We start from the raw sequence: 17,200 nt of genomic DNA, 5'->3' as shown, positions 1-17,200 counted from the left end.
GCACAATCCATTGCAAAAAACGAAGGCAATAGACAATGATAAAGGCTTTTTGAAGCAGCGAGGCCACAAGCTTGCATATCAAGACCTGATTTACTCAGAAACGAAACTACCATTGCGTCTTATATCACAACATTTCAAAGTGCAGAAGCCGCCTAGATATACCGAACCCTTGTTGTATATGGCAGTGTTAATGACGATAGGCTTGGCTGAAGGTAGGGTGGTCAGTTGCGACTTTGGCAACTATCTTCTTGACACGATTGTGGAAGCAAACCTGAAGGCAGTCAAATAAGTAAAGCTTACATGAACGGGGGACCAATGCGCACACGGATAGCCTATCAAGCATTGGGCATGATCGAAGATCTACCACTTGCTGAAGTGCAGATAGATCTAATCCACAGGTCCGAAAGAGATGTAAGACCAATGGCAGGACCTTCTACAAGGCTGAACCTAGAAGTCAAACAGACACGGCAAAGTGCACCTCTAAGGGATTTTGACAGCGAGAAAACCGAGTCAGATGCTCGGAGTAGCCAGGAAGAGGGGTCCCACCCAAGAGATACTCCTTCTGAGTATTAATCTTCGGAGGAAGAGCAGGATAGCCCATACACCCTGGGATATACCTGGTTGAAGAAGAAAGCTGCACATTTGGCAGAAGCTATCCCCATTACTCATGCCAAGAGAACAATGGAAGAGGCTCAAGTATTGAGGGAAAAGCTCCGCCAACAAAAGAAAGATCAGCATCAAACCCAAGAGACAGAAGCGGATGATGATAAAGAAGACGATGAAGTCGAGAATGCTCCGTTGATTTGTAGGCAAACAAAGTCCTTGGAAAGGATCAAGCAACAAAAGAGGAAGGAAGCTGAAGAAAAACAAGAAATTGCTAGCGGCATGTGGCAGTGCATTCACAATGAGCTCATGCAATAGATGGAGTAGAGGCAGCAAGAAGAATCAAAGAATCCATGTGTCGATGATCTAGAATCATCTGATGAATCTGTTAAGAGTAAAAAAGGGGAAAGTCACTTGTAGGGAGAGGAACAACACGATACACAGGACCAACAAGGTCAAGAGCTTGGTTCTCCAAAGGATGCTGAGACACTTTCAGAGATGTCAGAAAAAGAGAAAGTGTAGGACCGTCGGAGCAAGGGGTCGAAGGAAAGCAGACGGAACAGCAAACGTATCAAAAAACAGAATCACAAACAAAGCCTGCCACTACCTCTGATGCCTTAAAAGATTCAAAAAAAAAGGAAAAGAAAGCTGAGGTGGCTGAGCAATCGGATCAGAGCCAAAAGGACCAGCATGGACCAAGATCGCCACACACACAAGCGGACATAAAAGAAGGAGAAGAGATAATTAATTCATTTGACATTGACGATCATTTAGAGCAGATTAAACTGCAGTTCCAATGTCAAAGAGCTCTTTACAACCTCAAGGATCTGGAATTAGAAGACAACAAAAAAGGGGCATCTAGAGCAGTAGCAAAATCGTGGCAGTTAAAGCAATAAATCAAAGAACTATAGAACGTTGCAGAGAGAACGAGAGAATGCAACATACTATTACAAATAAGTGCAACAATTCAACGAGGCAAACGCCGCATTGAAGATCGAACAGCAACGCCTCGAGGAGGAGCTAACCAGAGAAAAGGAACAAAATGAGAGGCTACAAGGCTCGTTTGTAGTGGTTAGCAAGTCTCTCACTCAGCTCCTGGCCATACAGGAGACACCCTCCTCTTCAACAATGACTGCAGGATCTACTTCCTTGAGCCAGGAAATCAAAGAATTGAAAGAGGCCCTAAAACAAGAGAAATATGATAGACAGATCATGATGGCAAGTCATAGGCCCCTACAGTAGGCCAAGGATGAAGAAATCGACGGCTTAAAGAGGAAACTGGCTAAGGCAAGAGGGGAAGTAGCAGCTCTGAAAGCCAATCAAACAAAGTATCACTAGGAACTAGGGGAATTTGAGCAGGGAGAAGAATTCGAACAATCAGCGTTCGAAACTCATCAAACAGAGATGCCCGCTACGAGCACTGGAAAAGGCACGCAGGAATCTGCAGATCCAGCCACGACATCCACCTCGGAGTCTGTAAAAGATGAAATTCAGTGCTGGATCTCAGAAGTAAAGGACCCTTCACACAAGGCATATATCCAATATGAACTAAAAGTGGTGGAATCGACCGCCCTCCTCATGATCACTCAAGATGAGGTAGCAAAAAATCATGGACACGAGATGATTGCACTACCATTGATGCGGCAAGAAGTTCGATTATGGCAAAAAAAGATGCTCCCCGAACTTGAACCAAACAGCAGAGGGGACTACAGAGAGGTTCCGATCACGGCCCTTCAGATTGAATCCATCCTCGACAATCAACCACTCTCGAGGAAAAAATGGTTTGATCAGCGACCAACTGACAAAACCTATTACAGGAACACCCCCCATTATCTCAGGATCGACCCCACTTATTCTCCCATCAATAGACGGCCATCCTGGGATAGTTTTAATAGTTGGAAAAGCAAAAGACGGGTAGTACTGAACTACACGGTAATCACAAAACCGCTCAATAACAACCCCCCATCAGAGCATTACATGGTGCAAACTCTAAAAGGAGTAATCAATATGATGAAAGAGATCCCAGATCTCGCTTGTCAGATGCTTGTAAAGATTTCTAAAATGCTCATCACGTGCATTACGGCTTTCAGAGACATTGAACCAGCAGAGCATCCATGGCAAGTTTTTGTCGAGGGTACGCAGGGTATTTGCTGGAATATGGAGACAGAAATCCCCATTAGAAATGTTATCATGGGATTATATGCAAGAGTCATGTTTCTGCCCTCTCATTACATGCAGACCTTTGAAGAAGCTTTCATGACAGGTTTCTTCGAAGTGGACTCTTCCATATTCAATCCAATGACAAAAGATCTGCCAGCCCGCCACATCGCCTACCAGAGTACCATCAGCAATAATCCCTTCAGAGAGCTGGCAACCAAAGTCGAGATTGAAGCAAGAGCTCAAAAATTCAGAAATCTCACTGCAACTCTCGAAAAAAGACAGTAAAGTAAACTCACTTAGAGACAGCTTGCACGAGGACATGGAATGAATAGGAAGGGGGGAATGTTTGGTGGATACAGGCGTATGCACACCAAACCTTGTGGACACTCTATTTTTTCAAAAAAAACCATGTAATTCAGCCTAAGGTGAGTTGTAATCATGGTGAGATTAGACCATACCCTTTTTATTTCTCTGAGTCTACACCCTTGTAAGAGGCCGGATGGCCATGGGAAAGCCCCTTAACTTTGAAAGTCAAAACCCTTAGTTTTAACAAAAGAAGTATCATTAGCTGAAGGAAAAGAAACATGCACTATGGAGGCTTCTTGTGACTACAATTGGTAATCTTCTTTTTTTCTGAGGTGGTAATCAGAATTCTATTCCAAATAGCACATTGCGTTCCTTGTCTCTTGCTCTACAATCTAAGTGTAATCATTTCCAGTTCTGTTGTGGTTCGCAACGTATTGTTTGTGAGCTAAATGCATTGATTTGGGTTAAAATGGTTGTTTTTTTATATTTTGACCATGGATAAGTGTTTCTATGCTTAAGGAAGATCTTTCCAAGTACTTCTGTTTCAGTTTTTTGCACATTTTTTGTGATGGATCGTGATTTATGTACCTTCCCAGATGGTGACAAAACTTGGTAGGATTGAGCCCATAAGTGTTGTGATACCTCTCCTTAAGTTTCTTGGCATTCCGGATTTGTTTGGATACCCAAAAGGCGTGATGACAATGAGTGGTGAGATTGGACGCATACTGATTTTCTGAGTAGGAAGTGGTTGATTTGCTTTTGTCGTAGAACGAGTAGCCCTTGAGTTCACTTTGGTGAGATTGACACTCTCATTAAGTCTCCGTGCTCCATCCCGAGTTGCTTCCTTGCATATTGACATTATATTAGTGCAAAAGAGCTATGTTGCAGACGTCCGTCGCGGCGACCCGCTAACATATGTAGCGAATGTATAGATAATATAGAGATAGAGAAAGAACTTTATCATCTTTATAGTTCTCCGGGGTTAAACGGAAAGCTAGGATTAACTTATCCAAGAATGATATAAACTCCATCTGGATCAAAAATATGGCAATCTGCTGGTCACAAGCCATAGCTATAACCACCTAGATCAAATTGATCACCTGCTGGTCACAAGCCATAGCTATAACCACCTAGATCAAATTGATAGCATTGACCATAGCCATCTATGTGTAAAGTATATATTCTCTACCCTTTTTTGTACCTGTAGCCCAAGAAACACACCATCCCATCAGCTCTTTATAGCATGGTTCTTGAGCACCCTATATCTGTAAGCTCTTGAACACATTGTGAGCCAATATATCAACATCTGAACTATGTGCACCTTAAGTGATTTCATGCCACATGCTTGAGAGAACTTATGTTATAATCCATGTCAAGAAAGCCTTGGTATTGGTGCAAAGATACTTGTAAAGAAACCTTCCATAGCATGTCCATCAACAGCATATCACAAAGCTGCCATATCTTATCCTTTGCCTTGATTTAGGGCATAGCCAAGAATACCTACTCTCTTCGCAAACCTATAATCAAAGGCTCTATCAGTGGTTCGATAATTGATCCCATACCCAACTCTTTAGCCCCAAGAACATGGTCTGCTAAATCTTCAACATGTTCATGATAGGTTGGACCAATTAGCCGCCTAACTACTAGCTTTAATTAAAGTGCTTCTTCACTCTCACACTCTACCTCTACCTACTCTTCACATAACCTCCTCTATCACCACATGATTCATCAAGAAAACAAAAACTTACCCCATACTTCATCACCTATAAGGTTAGCAACACCCTCCTCTTTGCATGGAGCCTCGCTCTTATAGGCTACACCTACACTAGTCTCCACATAGTCTATTGCCGAAGCCACCTCTCCACAGCCACACACGAACTCTTGAACCATTAGATTGCACTTCTACATGCTCTCCAGGATAAGGTTGCCCCATCCCTCAACCCATTCCCTGTATAGACAAGCCATCTTGACATACCTCTTCTTGTTTTCTTCTTCCAATTTTGATACAGATAGCATACCACTTTCCTCTTCTGTGTCTTCAGACACTTCTACATGGCAGTCCGCTTCAAGTAGAGCTTTCCAGTATTCAATTTCTTCAATTGGATCTATTGTCTCTATGCCAAGTTTAACCTCTTGTTCTGCATTCTGGTCTTTAAAATCTTCTACAACTTGCTCTTCATACATAACTATACATGGCACCTCTTCAAGGGTTGCTTTCTCGTTGAAGCAGCTATCTCTATCTTCCTGTCATTAGGAAGAGGATGCGGTGTAGGAGGGCCTCTTTATTTGCCATGAGCTTATGGAGGTGATTAATATTTTGTCAAATAGGTATATGCCATGTGTGCAAGAATGGTGGGTGTGTAAGAGATGTGTAAGAGTGGTCAAAGGATGCACTTTTCCTCCTAAAAAGGAGGTGGAAAATTTCATGCTTTTCGGCCTTCCATAACTCCCACATATGATCTCCAATTTGAGCAGAGATCATAGATCATAGTCTACACGTCGAGCTCTTTTCATAGATATGCTACATGATATGGTTTTACCCACTAGATTTTAAATTTTATTTTGGGGGGGAACATTAAATTCAAATAAGCTAGCCGTTTTTCTTGTTTGAATTCAAAAATTGTCCTTTGATTACTTTCTTAATACTAAAGGTTTGACTTCCTTAAACTGTCAAATAAAAAGGCCCTCCTATACCCCATTCTCTTCCTAATGGTAATTGCATAAGAAATATCTCTCCTCCCAACTTCAGTGCTTTGCAATTCTATGCTCACCCACCCTATTGATGAGCTGCAAATTTCCACCGAAAGGTCAGGTTTTTGATTTTGAACTCCCCTAGCTGAAAGCAGGGTTTGGTGGTACAAAAAAAGGACCAATCTTTTTTCCACCATATTGGTAGTAATGAAAAAGTGGAGAGCGGTAAAATTTTTGTAGTTTGTGTCAAAACTTCTCGGAGTTTGTTTTTTTATGTTCTTCTTTCCAATGATATACAATATGATAAGTGATTTATTTTGGGACTTTGATAAATTGCATTGCAAATATTTGTCCAAAGGTACTGTCAAGGAAAACCATTTTTGTACCACCATCCCTTGCTTTCAGCCCCATGCCTTGGTCCCCTTTTGATCATAACGGGCCCATCAACCGATGTCGCCAAAAATCAAGAAAATCACCTGGCAGCTCCCCCTCATCTTTTGACATCAATCTTGAATTGCAATATCTTGGCCCTCAAGGTTCCTTTTGATGAGCTGTTAATTTTGGCTAATTCCATATAGTACACATAACATTCCAAAACGCGATCAAGGCCCCGGTAGGAATGCCTCCCAATGCCAGAAGGTTGGCCCAGAATTAGCCCCTGACAAACATTCAATTAGCCATAACTTTTCCTCTAGAGCTCCGATTGACAATTCGAGAAGACGGGCATGCTCCACAACTTGATATCTTCAGTTCTATCCACTGACATACGTTTTGTAAATATGTCCCGTTCAGCCCTACCCATTGGGGATCTACAAAGCCTTCCATCTTTGAGCTCCAATATCTTTTACATAGAGAACTTTGAGTTCTATATTCCCAGGCACTAGCACAACACTTTTGACACCTGGACGTGCCTTCCCAATTCGCCTTTCTTCGATCCTTCTTGGCCCAAAAAACGACATTATACATGCATTTCCTCTGGCTCTTGCCTGCCCATGCCTTACAAACCAGCTTAAACACTTTACTCGGCATCTCTTTGCACCCTTTGCACTGCTTCGCACCACTTCTAGCTCGAATCAACTTTTCTTGAACCAACGTGCTTAGAATGTTCTAATAAAAAGAATTGACGAGCACCTAGAGACTTTATCACGCTACATAATTAGAGAAACAAACGCGAGTGTCAATCCCAAAGTCTCATATTCTCGATATGGAATATGTTTTATATAATGATGTTAAGAGAAATGACATATATCAAGTATGAGATGTACCGATGTGTGGAGGTAACTTTCTTTAAACACTCAAGGACATAGAATGAGAAGGATCCTTATAAACCTTGCTTCACACTAGATAAACCAAAATCCATGAGTTCCTAGACCATGTTTCACACCTTGTGACTAATAACACGTGCCAAATAGAACCGTACCATGTAGGCCTAGAACTGCACGATGCAAGAACGTACCTTGTCCATAAACTCTTTGCTCCTACATGACATCGGTATGCCTCTAGAGATTAAGTGCATTTTGCAAACATGAAAGGCACATTACCAAAATCTGAACCCCAAAAGGTCGAGTATTTCTTTGACCTTGGAAACACCAAATTAGAAATTAGTGAGACTTAGCCAATATACAATTGATGACGTTGGGTGTTGCCTTCACTACAAGATGTTATGTGCACTTGTGACGTCTTTAGCAACGAAAATACATTGGGTTTTTTTACTCCCTGGAGTCGCTAAAACCGTCGCTACAGAAACGTCGCTATAACCGTGCTATATGCATCACTATATAGTGACGCATATAGCGATGCCTATAGCAATGGTTATAGTGACTGTTGCAGTCCTTCTATAGCGATGCTTATAGCAAGATTGCAGAACCTTATATAGAAACTCTTATAGCAATGCCCGAGAGTAAACTTTTTTGGGTGATAGGGCATTGTGACAGGGCATTGAATGCCCTACCACCCATCAACCATATTTAATGTTTCCAGAATAAAGTATACCTAAATGAATCCAAGATAAGCACAGATTCACCTTTGAAAGAAAGTGCAAGGTATAGACCCAAAGTAGTCACCCACAAGACAATATAACCATTAACTCCATCATGCATAGTATTGTTTGCAGAATAAAGATACAAAAGTGACAAAAGTAATTGGACAAAAGTAAATTGACGAAAGTAAATCAATGAAAATTATACACATCATAGGAAAAATCAATTGATTGTTAAGCTTTGCAAATGAAAGTACACAATTGTCATTACATGGTTTTCCAATAGCTACAGAAAGACGTATACTCGTCATCTCATTATACATGCTATGACAAAAGAAAAATAATGATATTTGGCTATCTACGGCTAGACTGATGTTGTCTAATTAGACATCTCATCGTGTCCAAGTGGTGTATTTGTCAGTTTCTGTAGAAAAAGACAATAAGACTTTTTGTAAGTATAAACATATATTACAAACCAATCTATTTTATTAGCTTATCATTAAAATACAACAAATGTCAAAGAGTAAAGTGAAATGCTAACCATGCCACAGCAAGAATTAAGAATGTCCATTAGGGCGTTTAAGCCCTTTCTGCCTGCGTACTCGCGCTCGTACGGTGCGGGGTCGCATCCTGTCCTCATCGACCACTGTTCAAAACATACAAAGAATCCATTATGTTAGAATTTAAAAGTATAAATAGACATAACTACCAAACCTAAAGAGCAATGCAAAAACACTTACAAAATCTGCCTCAAAGATGCCCACCCGCCGCTCCCCAAGTGGGTGCTATCATTTAATGAGCGACCAAAAGCGAGAGAGGGACAAAAAGCGAGCGGCAAGTAGTGAAAAAGTTCATCGATGTAGAGTGGCACACTGAAAATCAAAGCAAAAACAAGATTACTATAACCAATTACTATTGAGATGTTGCAAAATGATGTGAAAATTGATTTGGTGAATGCATGATATGTCATGCTTTTATTTGTTGAATATGTGTGCTATCAAAAAAATTAGATTTTATCAGTTACTTAAAATAGTATTTTCTTTAAGGCTAACCCATCTATGAGCAAGACATGTCAAGGGATTGTGATCTTCTCTTCTTCTCTCTTTCCATTTGTCTCTCTTCTGTAAGTCCCGCTTTTAAAACGAAAGTCCAAGTATTTGGCCATTTTTCAATCCAAATAATCTTCAGGTCAATGCTTGACAATAAACAAAAATAATATGCTCATATTTTTCATTTGTGAAACCAATAGCGATTGTTCAAAGGAATCTTTGAACACTGTTTGTATGCCAGTCTCCATCACAAGTTGTTTAACACATTCTTACGAGTGTTTTTCATAAGGACACAACACTACTAAATTGGAGTGTCCCCAGCCACATGTAGTTAAGTAGATGGGCGATTCCAAGAGGAAGCTCATAATGGTATTTTACAACAAAATATGGGAACCTTTTTTCATAGTAATATCTAGAGATTAATCACAAGGAGGATAGATCCTAACATCGCCATGGGGGTTGGGGGGGCGGGGGAGCTTGCAAAAAATTGAGGTATACGATAGTTTTAGCTATCTAAAATTTAAATCTCACTAAATTTTCAGTTTCCCTTAAAAAAAACTAGCAAATTTTTAAGTTTTAGTATAAATATAAGCAAAATCTTTATCACACATGGGGGTGGTTTTAAGTCTACCCTTTTTTTTTGGTTAATGATTTTGTTTTTGTTGTGAACCTTAGGGGGGTGGGGTTTATAAACTGCATCCTACCAACTATAGGTAGCTAGATATATATAGAGTAATGAATCTTATGATATATTCATATTACATTAGCACATTGCGGGAGTCATCTAATGACGAGTGCTTTCAAATTGAGAAACATACGAACTTACATGCGTTGAGAGGGAAATTGTCCATGTGGCATTCACATGTTTTTCACGTTGTATTTTTGTTGCAAGGAAGCGATCAAGGTTCCATCCCCTACTCCTCACTCTCTTTCATTCATACTAAATGCCACCTTCCTCCCTATTGCTCTTGCGCCTTTGGCCAGTGCTTCTACTTTTGCTTCCATACCCTTGCAATGAACTATTGCTTCCATACTTTTGCTTCCATACCCTTGCAATGAACTATTTTTGGAAATCTCTTTCCCATTTACCTAGCATACTTTTTGCACCAATTGCCACAGATAGAGCCAACATAGCAAAGCATGGAACATGTATTATTGTCTCCTGGATAAAGGCAATGGAAATTGGAGTTTGTATCCTTGGTTTTTAGTTAAATGGAAGTCAACACAGATTGACTTTATTAAAAGGAAGTACACTTGGCTTTATGAAAGCTGATTGTAGCAATGGCCTACAAATCACCCCACACCACACTTGCAAATTGCGCAATGCTGGCAACAAACAATGCATGGTGAAGACTCTCTCTCTCTCTCTCTCTCTCTCTCTCTCTCTCTCACACACACACACACACACACACACACACACACACACACACACATATCCTCTATTTAATATATCATTGTTGCTCAACTACAACGCATTGAGGGTTTGTATTGTATCATGCAACACATGCAAGAAGCCGGAGCAGTTGTAGTTATCTTGTTGTCCACGTAGAATATTAACATCACATGTATCACTACTTAATAATGAGAATGCGTGACATGGATTGAACTATTAAGGGGTGAGGACTAAGGACGATTAACATGGATTAATGAGATACAATGTGAATCAACACCTTTAAAGGGCTATGAAGAAAAATTGGCTTTATATCGCTCACATTTTTACCCTTTAAAAGTGGCCAACCCAAAAAAAGGTTTAATGCCAATCAAAACTCAATGCTCCATTCAATCCTTCCAATCCGTTCAACCGTGATAAAAAACATTACTTGTTAATAGATTTTATTCCAAGAATCAACACCCATTTTTCTAGGCGAGAGAGTATCTGAAGTTTGTGGTTTTAATAAGCGTCGTAGCCCAATGCCCAATTCCGCCAATAGTAGGTGCTACACATTTAGTAAAAGAAAATAGGAGCAGAATCTGAAGTGATACCGATGCAAATTAATGTTTCACGTAGCTAGCAAATGAAATTTGCGACAGTAGGCAGACAAAACTGCAACGGTAGGAAGACTTTCCCAGTGGGTGAGGCAGAGAGGGAGAGTACTAGGGGACGGGGTTTTTTTGTGGGAGAGAGAGAGAGAGGGAGAGAGAGAGAGAGCTTCATGTCCAAGGCATCATCTCTTGGAGTCCACAGTCAAGGTGGTGGGCAAAAAAGAAGGGTGGGCTACGATCGTAATGTTGTTTGTAATGAAATTGATGGCTTTGTAGCACTTGAGGACTATTACTCGAGTGGTTAGGTGAGAGCACATAGGTTCGATGCTACACTCACGGTGGTTCGAGTTCCCTCTGCTCTTCCTTTTTTGTGAGGTAAGGGTAAAATGATTGCCTTGAGATGGAATGAAGGGAATTGTAACTAATCTCTGAGAGAAATGAATATAATAAAGGGAGAGCTAGTAGGTACTATCTAAGGCCCTTGTCACACTGGGGCACCCAAAGCTTGGCCAAGCAGATGTGGTACCCCCTCATTCGTCTGCGAAAAGGTAATTCGGGCCTAGACATTTTGTCAAATGGCCGGCCTCACAAGCTCGGCCAACTTTCGAAAGTGGTGGCCAACTCTTAAAAAGTAGCACGGGAGTGCACGCGACAGGAGTTGAGCCATGGCCGTTGTGACACGAACTGGGCGCCCACCCTACAAATCCTAGCTGGCACGCTGCCCAGTGTGATAGGGGCCTAATGCAGCTTTTATTTCACCTAATATTGCGCATAGCTTATTAATCAGTTTCTTTTCATCTAGCCATTACGTAAATGGAGGTAGCGCGACTGCCTGCGGTGGTTGTGGCTGTTGGTTTTGCACCTCCTAATTATAAGCGCAAAGGCAAATCAGTGTGGCAATGGCCGCTTGTGCAGCTAGACATATTATGACCGAATTATGGCAGGGTTCGAAGACATGGCTCGTGGTGTAGCTCATCGACAAGAGCAGTCGCCGCCTGCACATCAATCAACAGTCAAGGCTAGCTCTGGTGAGCGCTATGCACAAAATTGTCATCCCATGCATCCCTTGCTCCTTTGCACCATGGAAAAATCACCTTGACTACAAGCAACTCACTGCCATGTCCGCTGCCTGGGTGCTCGCCCACTTTGCTAGCCTACCCGGAGCCAATGGCCGCCCGTCCTCCTTCGCTGCTGCTGACCAACTCATTATCAACTCCGCATTCTAATGGACAACTAGTTACGCAAGAAGTTTGTAGACAAAATAACAAAAACCAAGCAGATGCGTAGCCTCAACCTCAAGGATCAAGGTCTTATCTCCATCTCATGGCATAGCGTCTCATCAACTGAGGCTAAAGCTATAAGCTTCTTGTCCAAGACTTTTCTTCACCGTGGCCTTTGAACTTGCGTTTCGAAACGCAATTGTCAAGGGCTTGGTGAAGACAGTTGACATTAAAAGATGACAGAAGTTATGGATCGTTTTTTCATGTGCGCAGAGTTGAGATCTGGCAAGAAAGCTTGTCATTGTGGAAGCTCTCAGCTGCTTTCAAAGGATGCACAATGTCGACTGTCCTCGCCCCAAATGCTACCCCCTACCAAGAATTGGCAGTTCACTTGCTGGTTGATTCGAGCATGCTCTACCCCCACGTGACCAGACAAAACACTTCCCCCCATGTCTAGGGCTGGGAATTTTTCATGCTCACTACAGTTGCCTCCCATCAACCTTTCATAAAAAAATCAGTGATTTGTTCTATAAAATAGTACAATGCCACCTATTCTAGCAACACGTAAGCAAATATCTTCCAGTTACAACCTTTTCCACTAATCAATAGCAGCCCACTCAAAAAGCTTTCCATTAGTTCCAAATTCACTTGCACTTCAATCAAACAGTGGCCATTGATGGGCAGAAGAGTAGGAAAGAGAGAGAGAGAGAGAGAGAGAGAGAGAGAGAGAGAGAGAGAGGTAGTAGATGTCAGTCTGCATACTCTCTCATGCTTGGATTTGTGTTGTGACCTATTCCAATTCATAGGATTCCTCTCACTTTTAGAAATGCACATTAGAATGTGCCAATCAGAGATGCTTCTCACCAACCCTTTCCAAGTAGCGTTTGGAAACGCTACTTGGAAGAGGTTGGTGAGAAGAAACGGTGTTGATCGCTTCAATAGGATCATAAATTTGGTTCATGCACTTTATTCTTAGTGTTCTTATTTGATTAGCTAGGTTCACGTACTTTTGAGAATAGAATAGAGGTGTTAATGTTTTGGTGGCAACACCTCGATGTTTACGGGACCTTTAGAGAGAGCTTGAGTTTCTCTCTGTCGGGTGCTATACTTGGAATTGGATGAGGTAGATCGGATGCTTGACATGGGGTTTGAACCATAGATACGTAGAATTATACTTGAGTTAATAGACATACCTCGAGCTAGAGAAAGGCACTCTACTACTTCTCACCATTTTCTTTCAACTAGCGTTTCCAAACGCCACTTAGAAGGGGCTGGTGAGAAGTATCTCCCTGACCCATTCCAATTAGTTTTTTGAAATGTTACTTAAAAGTGGTAGGTGAGAGTCTTTAAAAGAGGTGAAAAACCTTTGCTAGTAAGCTAGCTCCTTCATTTCCTCTCAGAATGATACAACTGAATGGAGCCCTACATGTTGGACCCCTCCTACTAGTGCTTGCGGAGAGACTCTCTCCAATCTATTGAAGAGGCATTTCAACAATCTGTTTACAGATTACTAGCTTCTTTAATAGAACAAGGCCTATTTGTAGTGTTTTGAAGCATTGTTTTGATGGCTAATAATCAAGTAGGACTCGGGATCATATTGCATGCAATCTTAACTTATCTCTCACCAAGTCCATTATAGTAGCATCTCAAAGTGCTGCTTTAAAGCTTGCAATCATTCAAATATAAAATATTTATAAAGTGTATTTTCTTAGCCCTTCAAAACCTCTTATGCATAGCTACAACTAGAGTGAATGCTACTCTTTGATTAGACTCTTGTATTGCTACTCTATGATTATGAATATGACCAAGTCCACTACCATGGCCTTATATATATATATATATATATATATATATATATATATATATATATATATATATATATATATATATATATATATATATATATATAGAGAGAGAGAGAGAGAGAGAGAGAGAGAGAGACAGATACCACATTGTTTTCTTGACTTGTTTGATCTTCAATACAATTGAGTTATGGGCAAACACAAAAGAACTATAAGGTCAATGTTGTGGGAGAAAAAGTTTATGACCCTAGCCCACCGACAGGTACATTAGCATTAGGCCTACCCATAGCTCCACATATGCAAATCATGGAAAGCAAATGAAAACACATTAACACGTGCTTGCATAGACTTAAGAAAAGGAAGGCAGTCTACAAGCATAATCACAAAGGAGACACCCATACAAAATATCCTGCAAGGAGAACATCCTCAGTTCTCTAAGCTACCAAATTGAACCCTTATATGGTCATTGTCCCTCTCTCTAGGTTCTATCCCCCTCTTTAATTCTTTGAGTCCTTTGACTTATCTTCGTTACGTCTCTAACCACTGGTACTTTTCTCCATTGCCAAGGGAAGTGGATATACCCTACAATACCATTATTTGAGACTTTATGGATGCAGTTTGCAATGCATGCACCCCCACCCCCCTAATGCTCACAAAAAAAAAGTCATTACCCAACGAACAAAAGGAAGACTTAAAACCACCCCAATGTTTTGATTAAAATTTTCAAGATTTTGTTGATATTTGCAGTAAAACTTAAAATTTTGCTAGGTTTTTTTAGGGAAACTCAAAATTTAATGGGGTTTCAATTTTAGCTGGCTAAAACTATTGTATACCTCAATTTTTTTCAAGCCGCCCCCCTCCCCCCCACATAGCGACGTTAGATCTATTTTAAAATAGTCCTCCTTGTGATTAACGTCTAGATATTACTATGAAAAAAGGCTCCCATATTTTGTTGTGAAATACCATTATGAGGTTCCTTTTGGCGTTCCCCATATACTTAGCTACATGTGGTTGGGGGACACTCCAATTTAGCAATGTTGTCTCCTTATGAAAAACACTCGTAGGAATGTGATAAACAACTTGTGATGGAGGTTGGTATACAAACATTACAAACAGTGTTCAAAGATTCTTTTGAACTGTGTGGCTATTGGTCTCACAAATGAAAATATGAGAATATTATGTGTTTTTTTTGTCAAGCATTGACGTGTAGATTATTTTGCATTAAAAAATCACCAAATACTTGGACTTTCATTTAGAAAGTGGGACTTACATGAAGAGAGAGAGAGAGGGAGAGAGAATCTTTCCAACATTTCTAAGAAGAAGAGAAGATCGCAACCCCTTGACATGTCTGGCTCATAGGTGGTTTAGCCTTAAATAAAATACTATTTTAAGTAGCACAAAAAATACAATCATGACATATCATGCATTCACCAAGTCAATCTTCATGTCATCTTGCAACATCTCAATAGTAATGGGTCATAGTAACCTTGTTGTTGCCTTGGTTTTCAATGAACTTTTGCCGCTCGCTTTTTGTCTGTCGCTCGCTTTTGGTTGCTTGTTAAATGATAGCACCCTCCCCAAGTGGTGTGAGCTCCCTGCCTCTACTTGCGCTTTGGCTGCCTCCTTTTGTTGCTTCCACTTCTCAGGATTCTCGCGTGCTGCTCGCTTCGCATTCTTCCAATATTCTTTGGCCAACAAATTTGGTCTACTCTACCCATGATTTATTTCTTTTTGTACTTCAAAACGCTTGTGCTTGCAGTGTTCGTGCATTCAAACCTTCATCAGGTCTTCATTGAAGCACTCATCCCCTACTTTACACGGGAAACTCCTCATGCAACATGCTGATGACTCTGTCTTTTAATCCATTTGGCACTTCACTCCATGTGTTTAGTATGTAGTGTCGAAACACTTGAGAGAAAAGATCGTGCATGCGCGAGATCACCTTCTTCCCTTCGTCATCCAAGATGATGCCATCGTTGATGTTAACCGAGTACGGCAAGCCCTTTCGCCTTTGACGTGTGAACCTTGGTGTCTCAACATGGGTCTGGAGTGGTGTCTATAGCGGCATCTCGATGGGGTTACAGACGTCAGGTGTCACCACTGGAGTCTGGGCCCCGAAGTGAGGAGTGTCAAGACTGGGGTGACTCCCGGAGGAGTAGCTAGTGGTGTGTGGCCAGGAACGGCTGATGGGCGAGTAAAACCTGGTGTAGATGGTGATGACGTGCCTAGTGTAGAGGTGGGAAAAGAAGGGGAAGGTAACGAGCCTCATAAAACACGAGGCGGTGTGGAGGCGTCAGTGGGGGCATCCCCACAACAACCACCGCTTCCACCACTAGAGCATCAGTCCCTAGACGAGTGTGAAGATTTTCTCGTCAACATCGAAGCTTCGGAGCATGCTGAATGCTCCAAAATAGAGGGAGACGCTAAAGGAGTGGAACGACATGATGGTTCTATAGAGAGATTATGCTCCTCGTACCACCTCCTCTGCTGGTGGGACAAAAAAGAAAGAAACTCATCATCATCCATACCTACATTAAACACACAAACATTTAATCTTAATATTGAATGGAGAAGAAAACATGAACAAGTTATAATCTATATTATTAAACAGATTAAACAAAGTCATATGGACAAGAGAGAGAGAGAGAGAGAGGAAGCAATGATGATTAAACACAATTTAAATCTCTCAAGTATAGCATATAGACAAGAATGGAAAAAAAGCCACATGAATACATATATATTATAAAATGGGAGCAAAATTTTTCAAATACAATGTTTATGGCTTTCCAAGGTCTCTCTCTCATCCTTCCATAGCTCAGCATAACTCCCTATGTCTATATAGAGCTCTTCGTTTAGGCAGATGTCCTCCGTTTCATTTTGTAGATCCTCTGCATGCACCCCATAGACAGTAGCATCTTGATGCTCGTCTGGCACCACCTCAATGGCTTCTGACTGAGCATCCTCTCCGATCTTCTCCATTGATGCCACTGAGATTGGCACATGGTAGCCCTCATATGTTTGTGTACTACGAGGGGCTACTTCTATGATGTACTACCAATTTGATACAGACTTTGTAGGATGAAATATCACCTGGCAGAGCTACATGACTTACATGAGTGCTTCCAGGCACATAACTTCTAAAATTCAATGTTAAATATTTATAGACTTACTTGTTCAAAATGCTCGGGTACTACGAAAGTGTCTCTTAGGTCGGTCCATTTTTTAATTGAATCCACCTCAAGGAAACCAGACTCTCCTCCCCTCCATGTTTATCTTGAACCATTGCACATCGAACAAGTCCACAAAAAATACTCTATAATTGATCCTCAAAATCTCTTGTAGCATGCCGAATTAAGTGAGTTCCATCACCACAGGATCTGAATTAGAGGACTGTCCTCGAGTAGAATG

This window comes from Adiantum capillus-veneris, chromosome 24, assembly GCF_014529385.1.
Source record: "Adiantum capillus-veneris isolate H3 chromosome 24, ASM1452938v2, whole genome shotgun sequence".
NCBI classification, from domain to species: Eukaryota; Viridiplantae; Streptophyta; class Polypodiopsida; order Polypodiales; family Pteridaceae; genus Adiantum; species Adiantum capillus-veneris.
Note: the sequence above shows the minus strand (reverse complement) of the source record.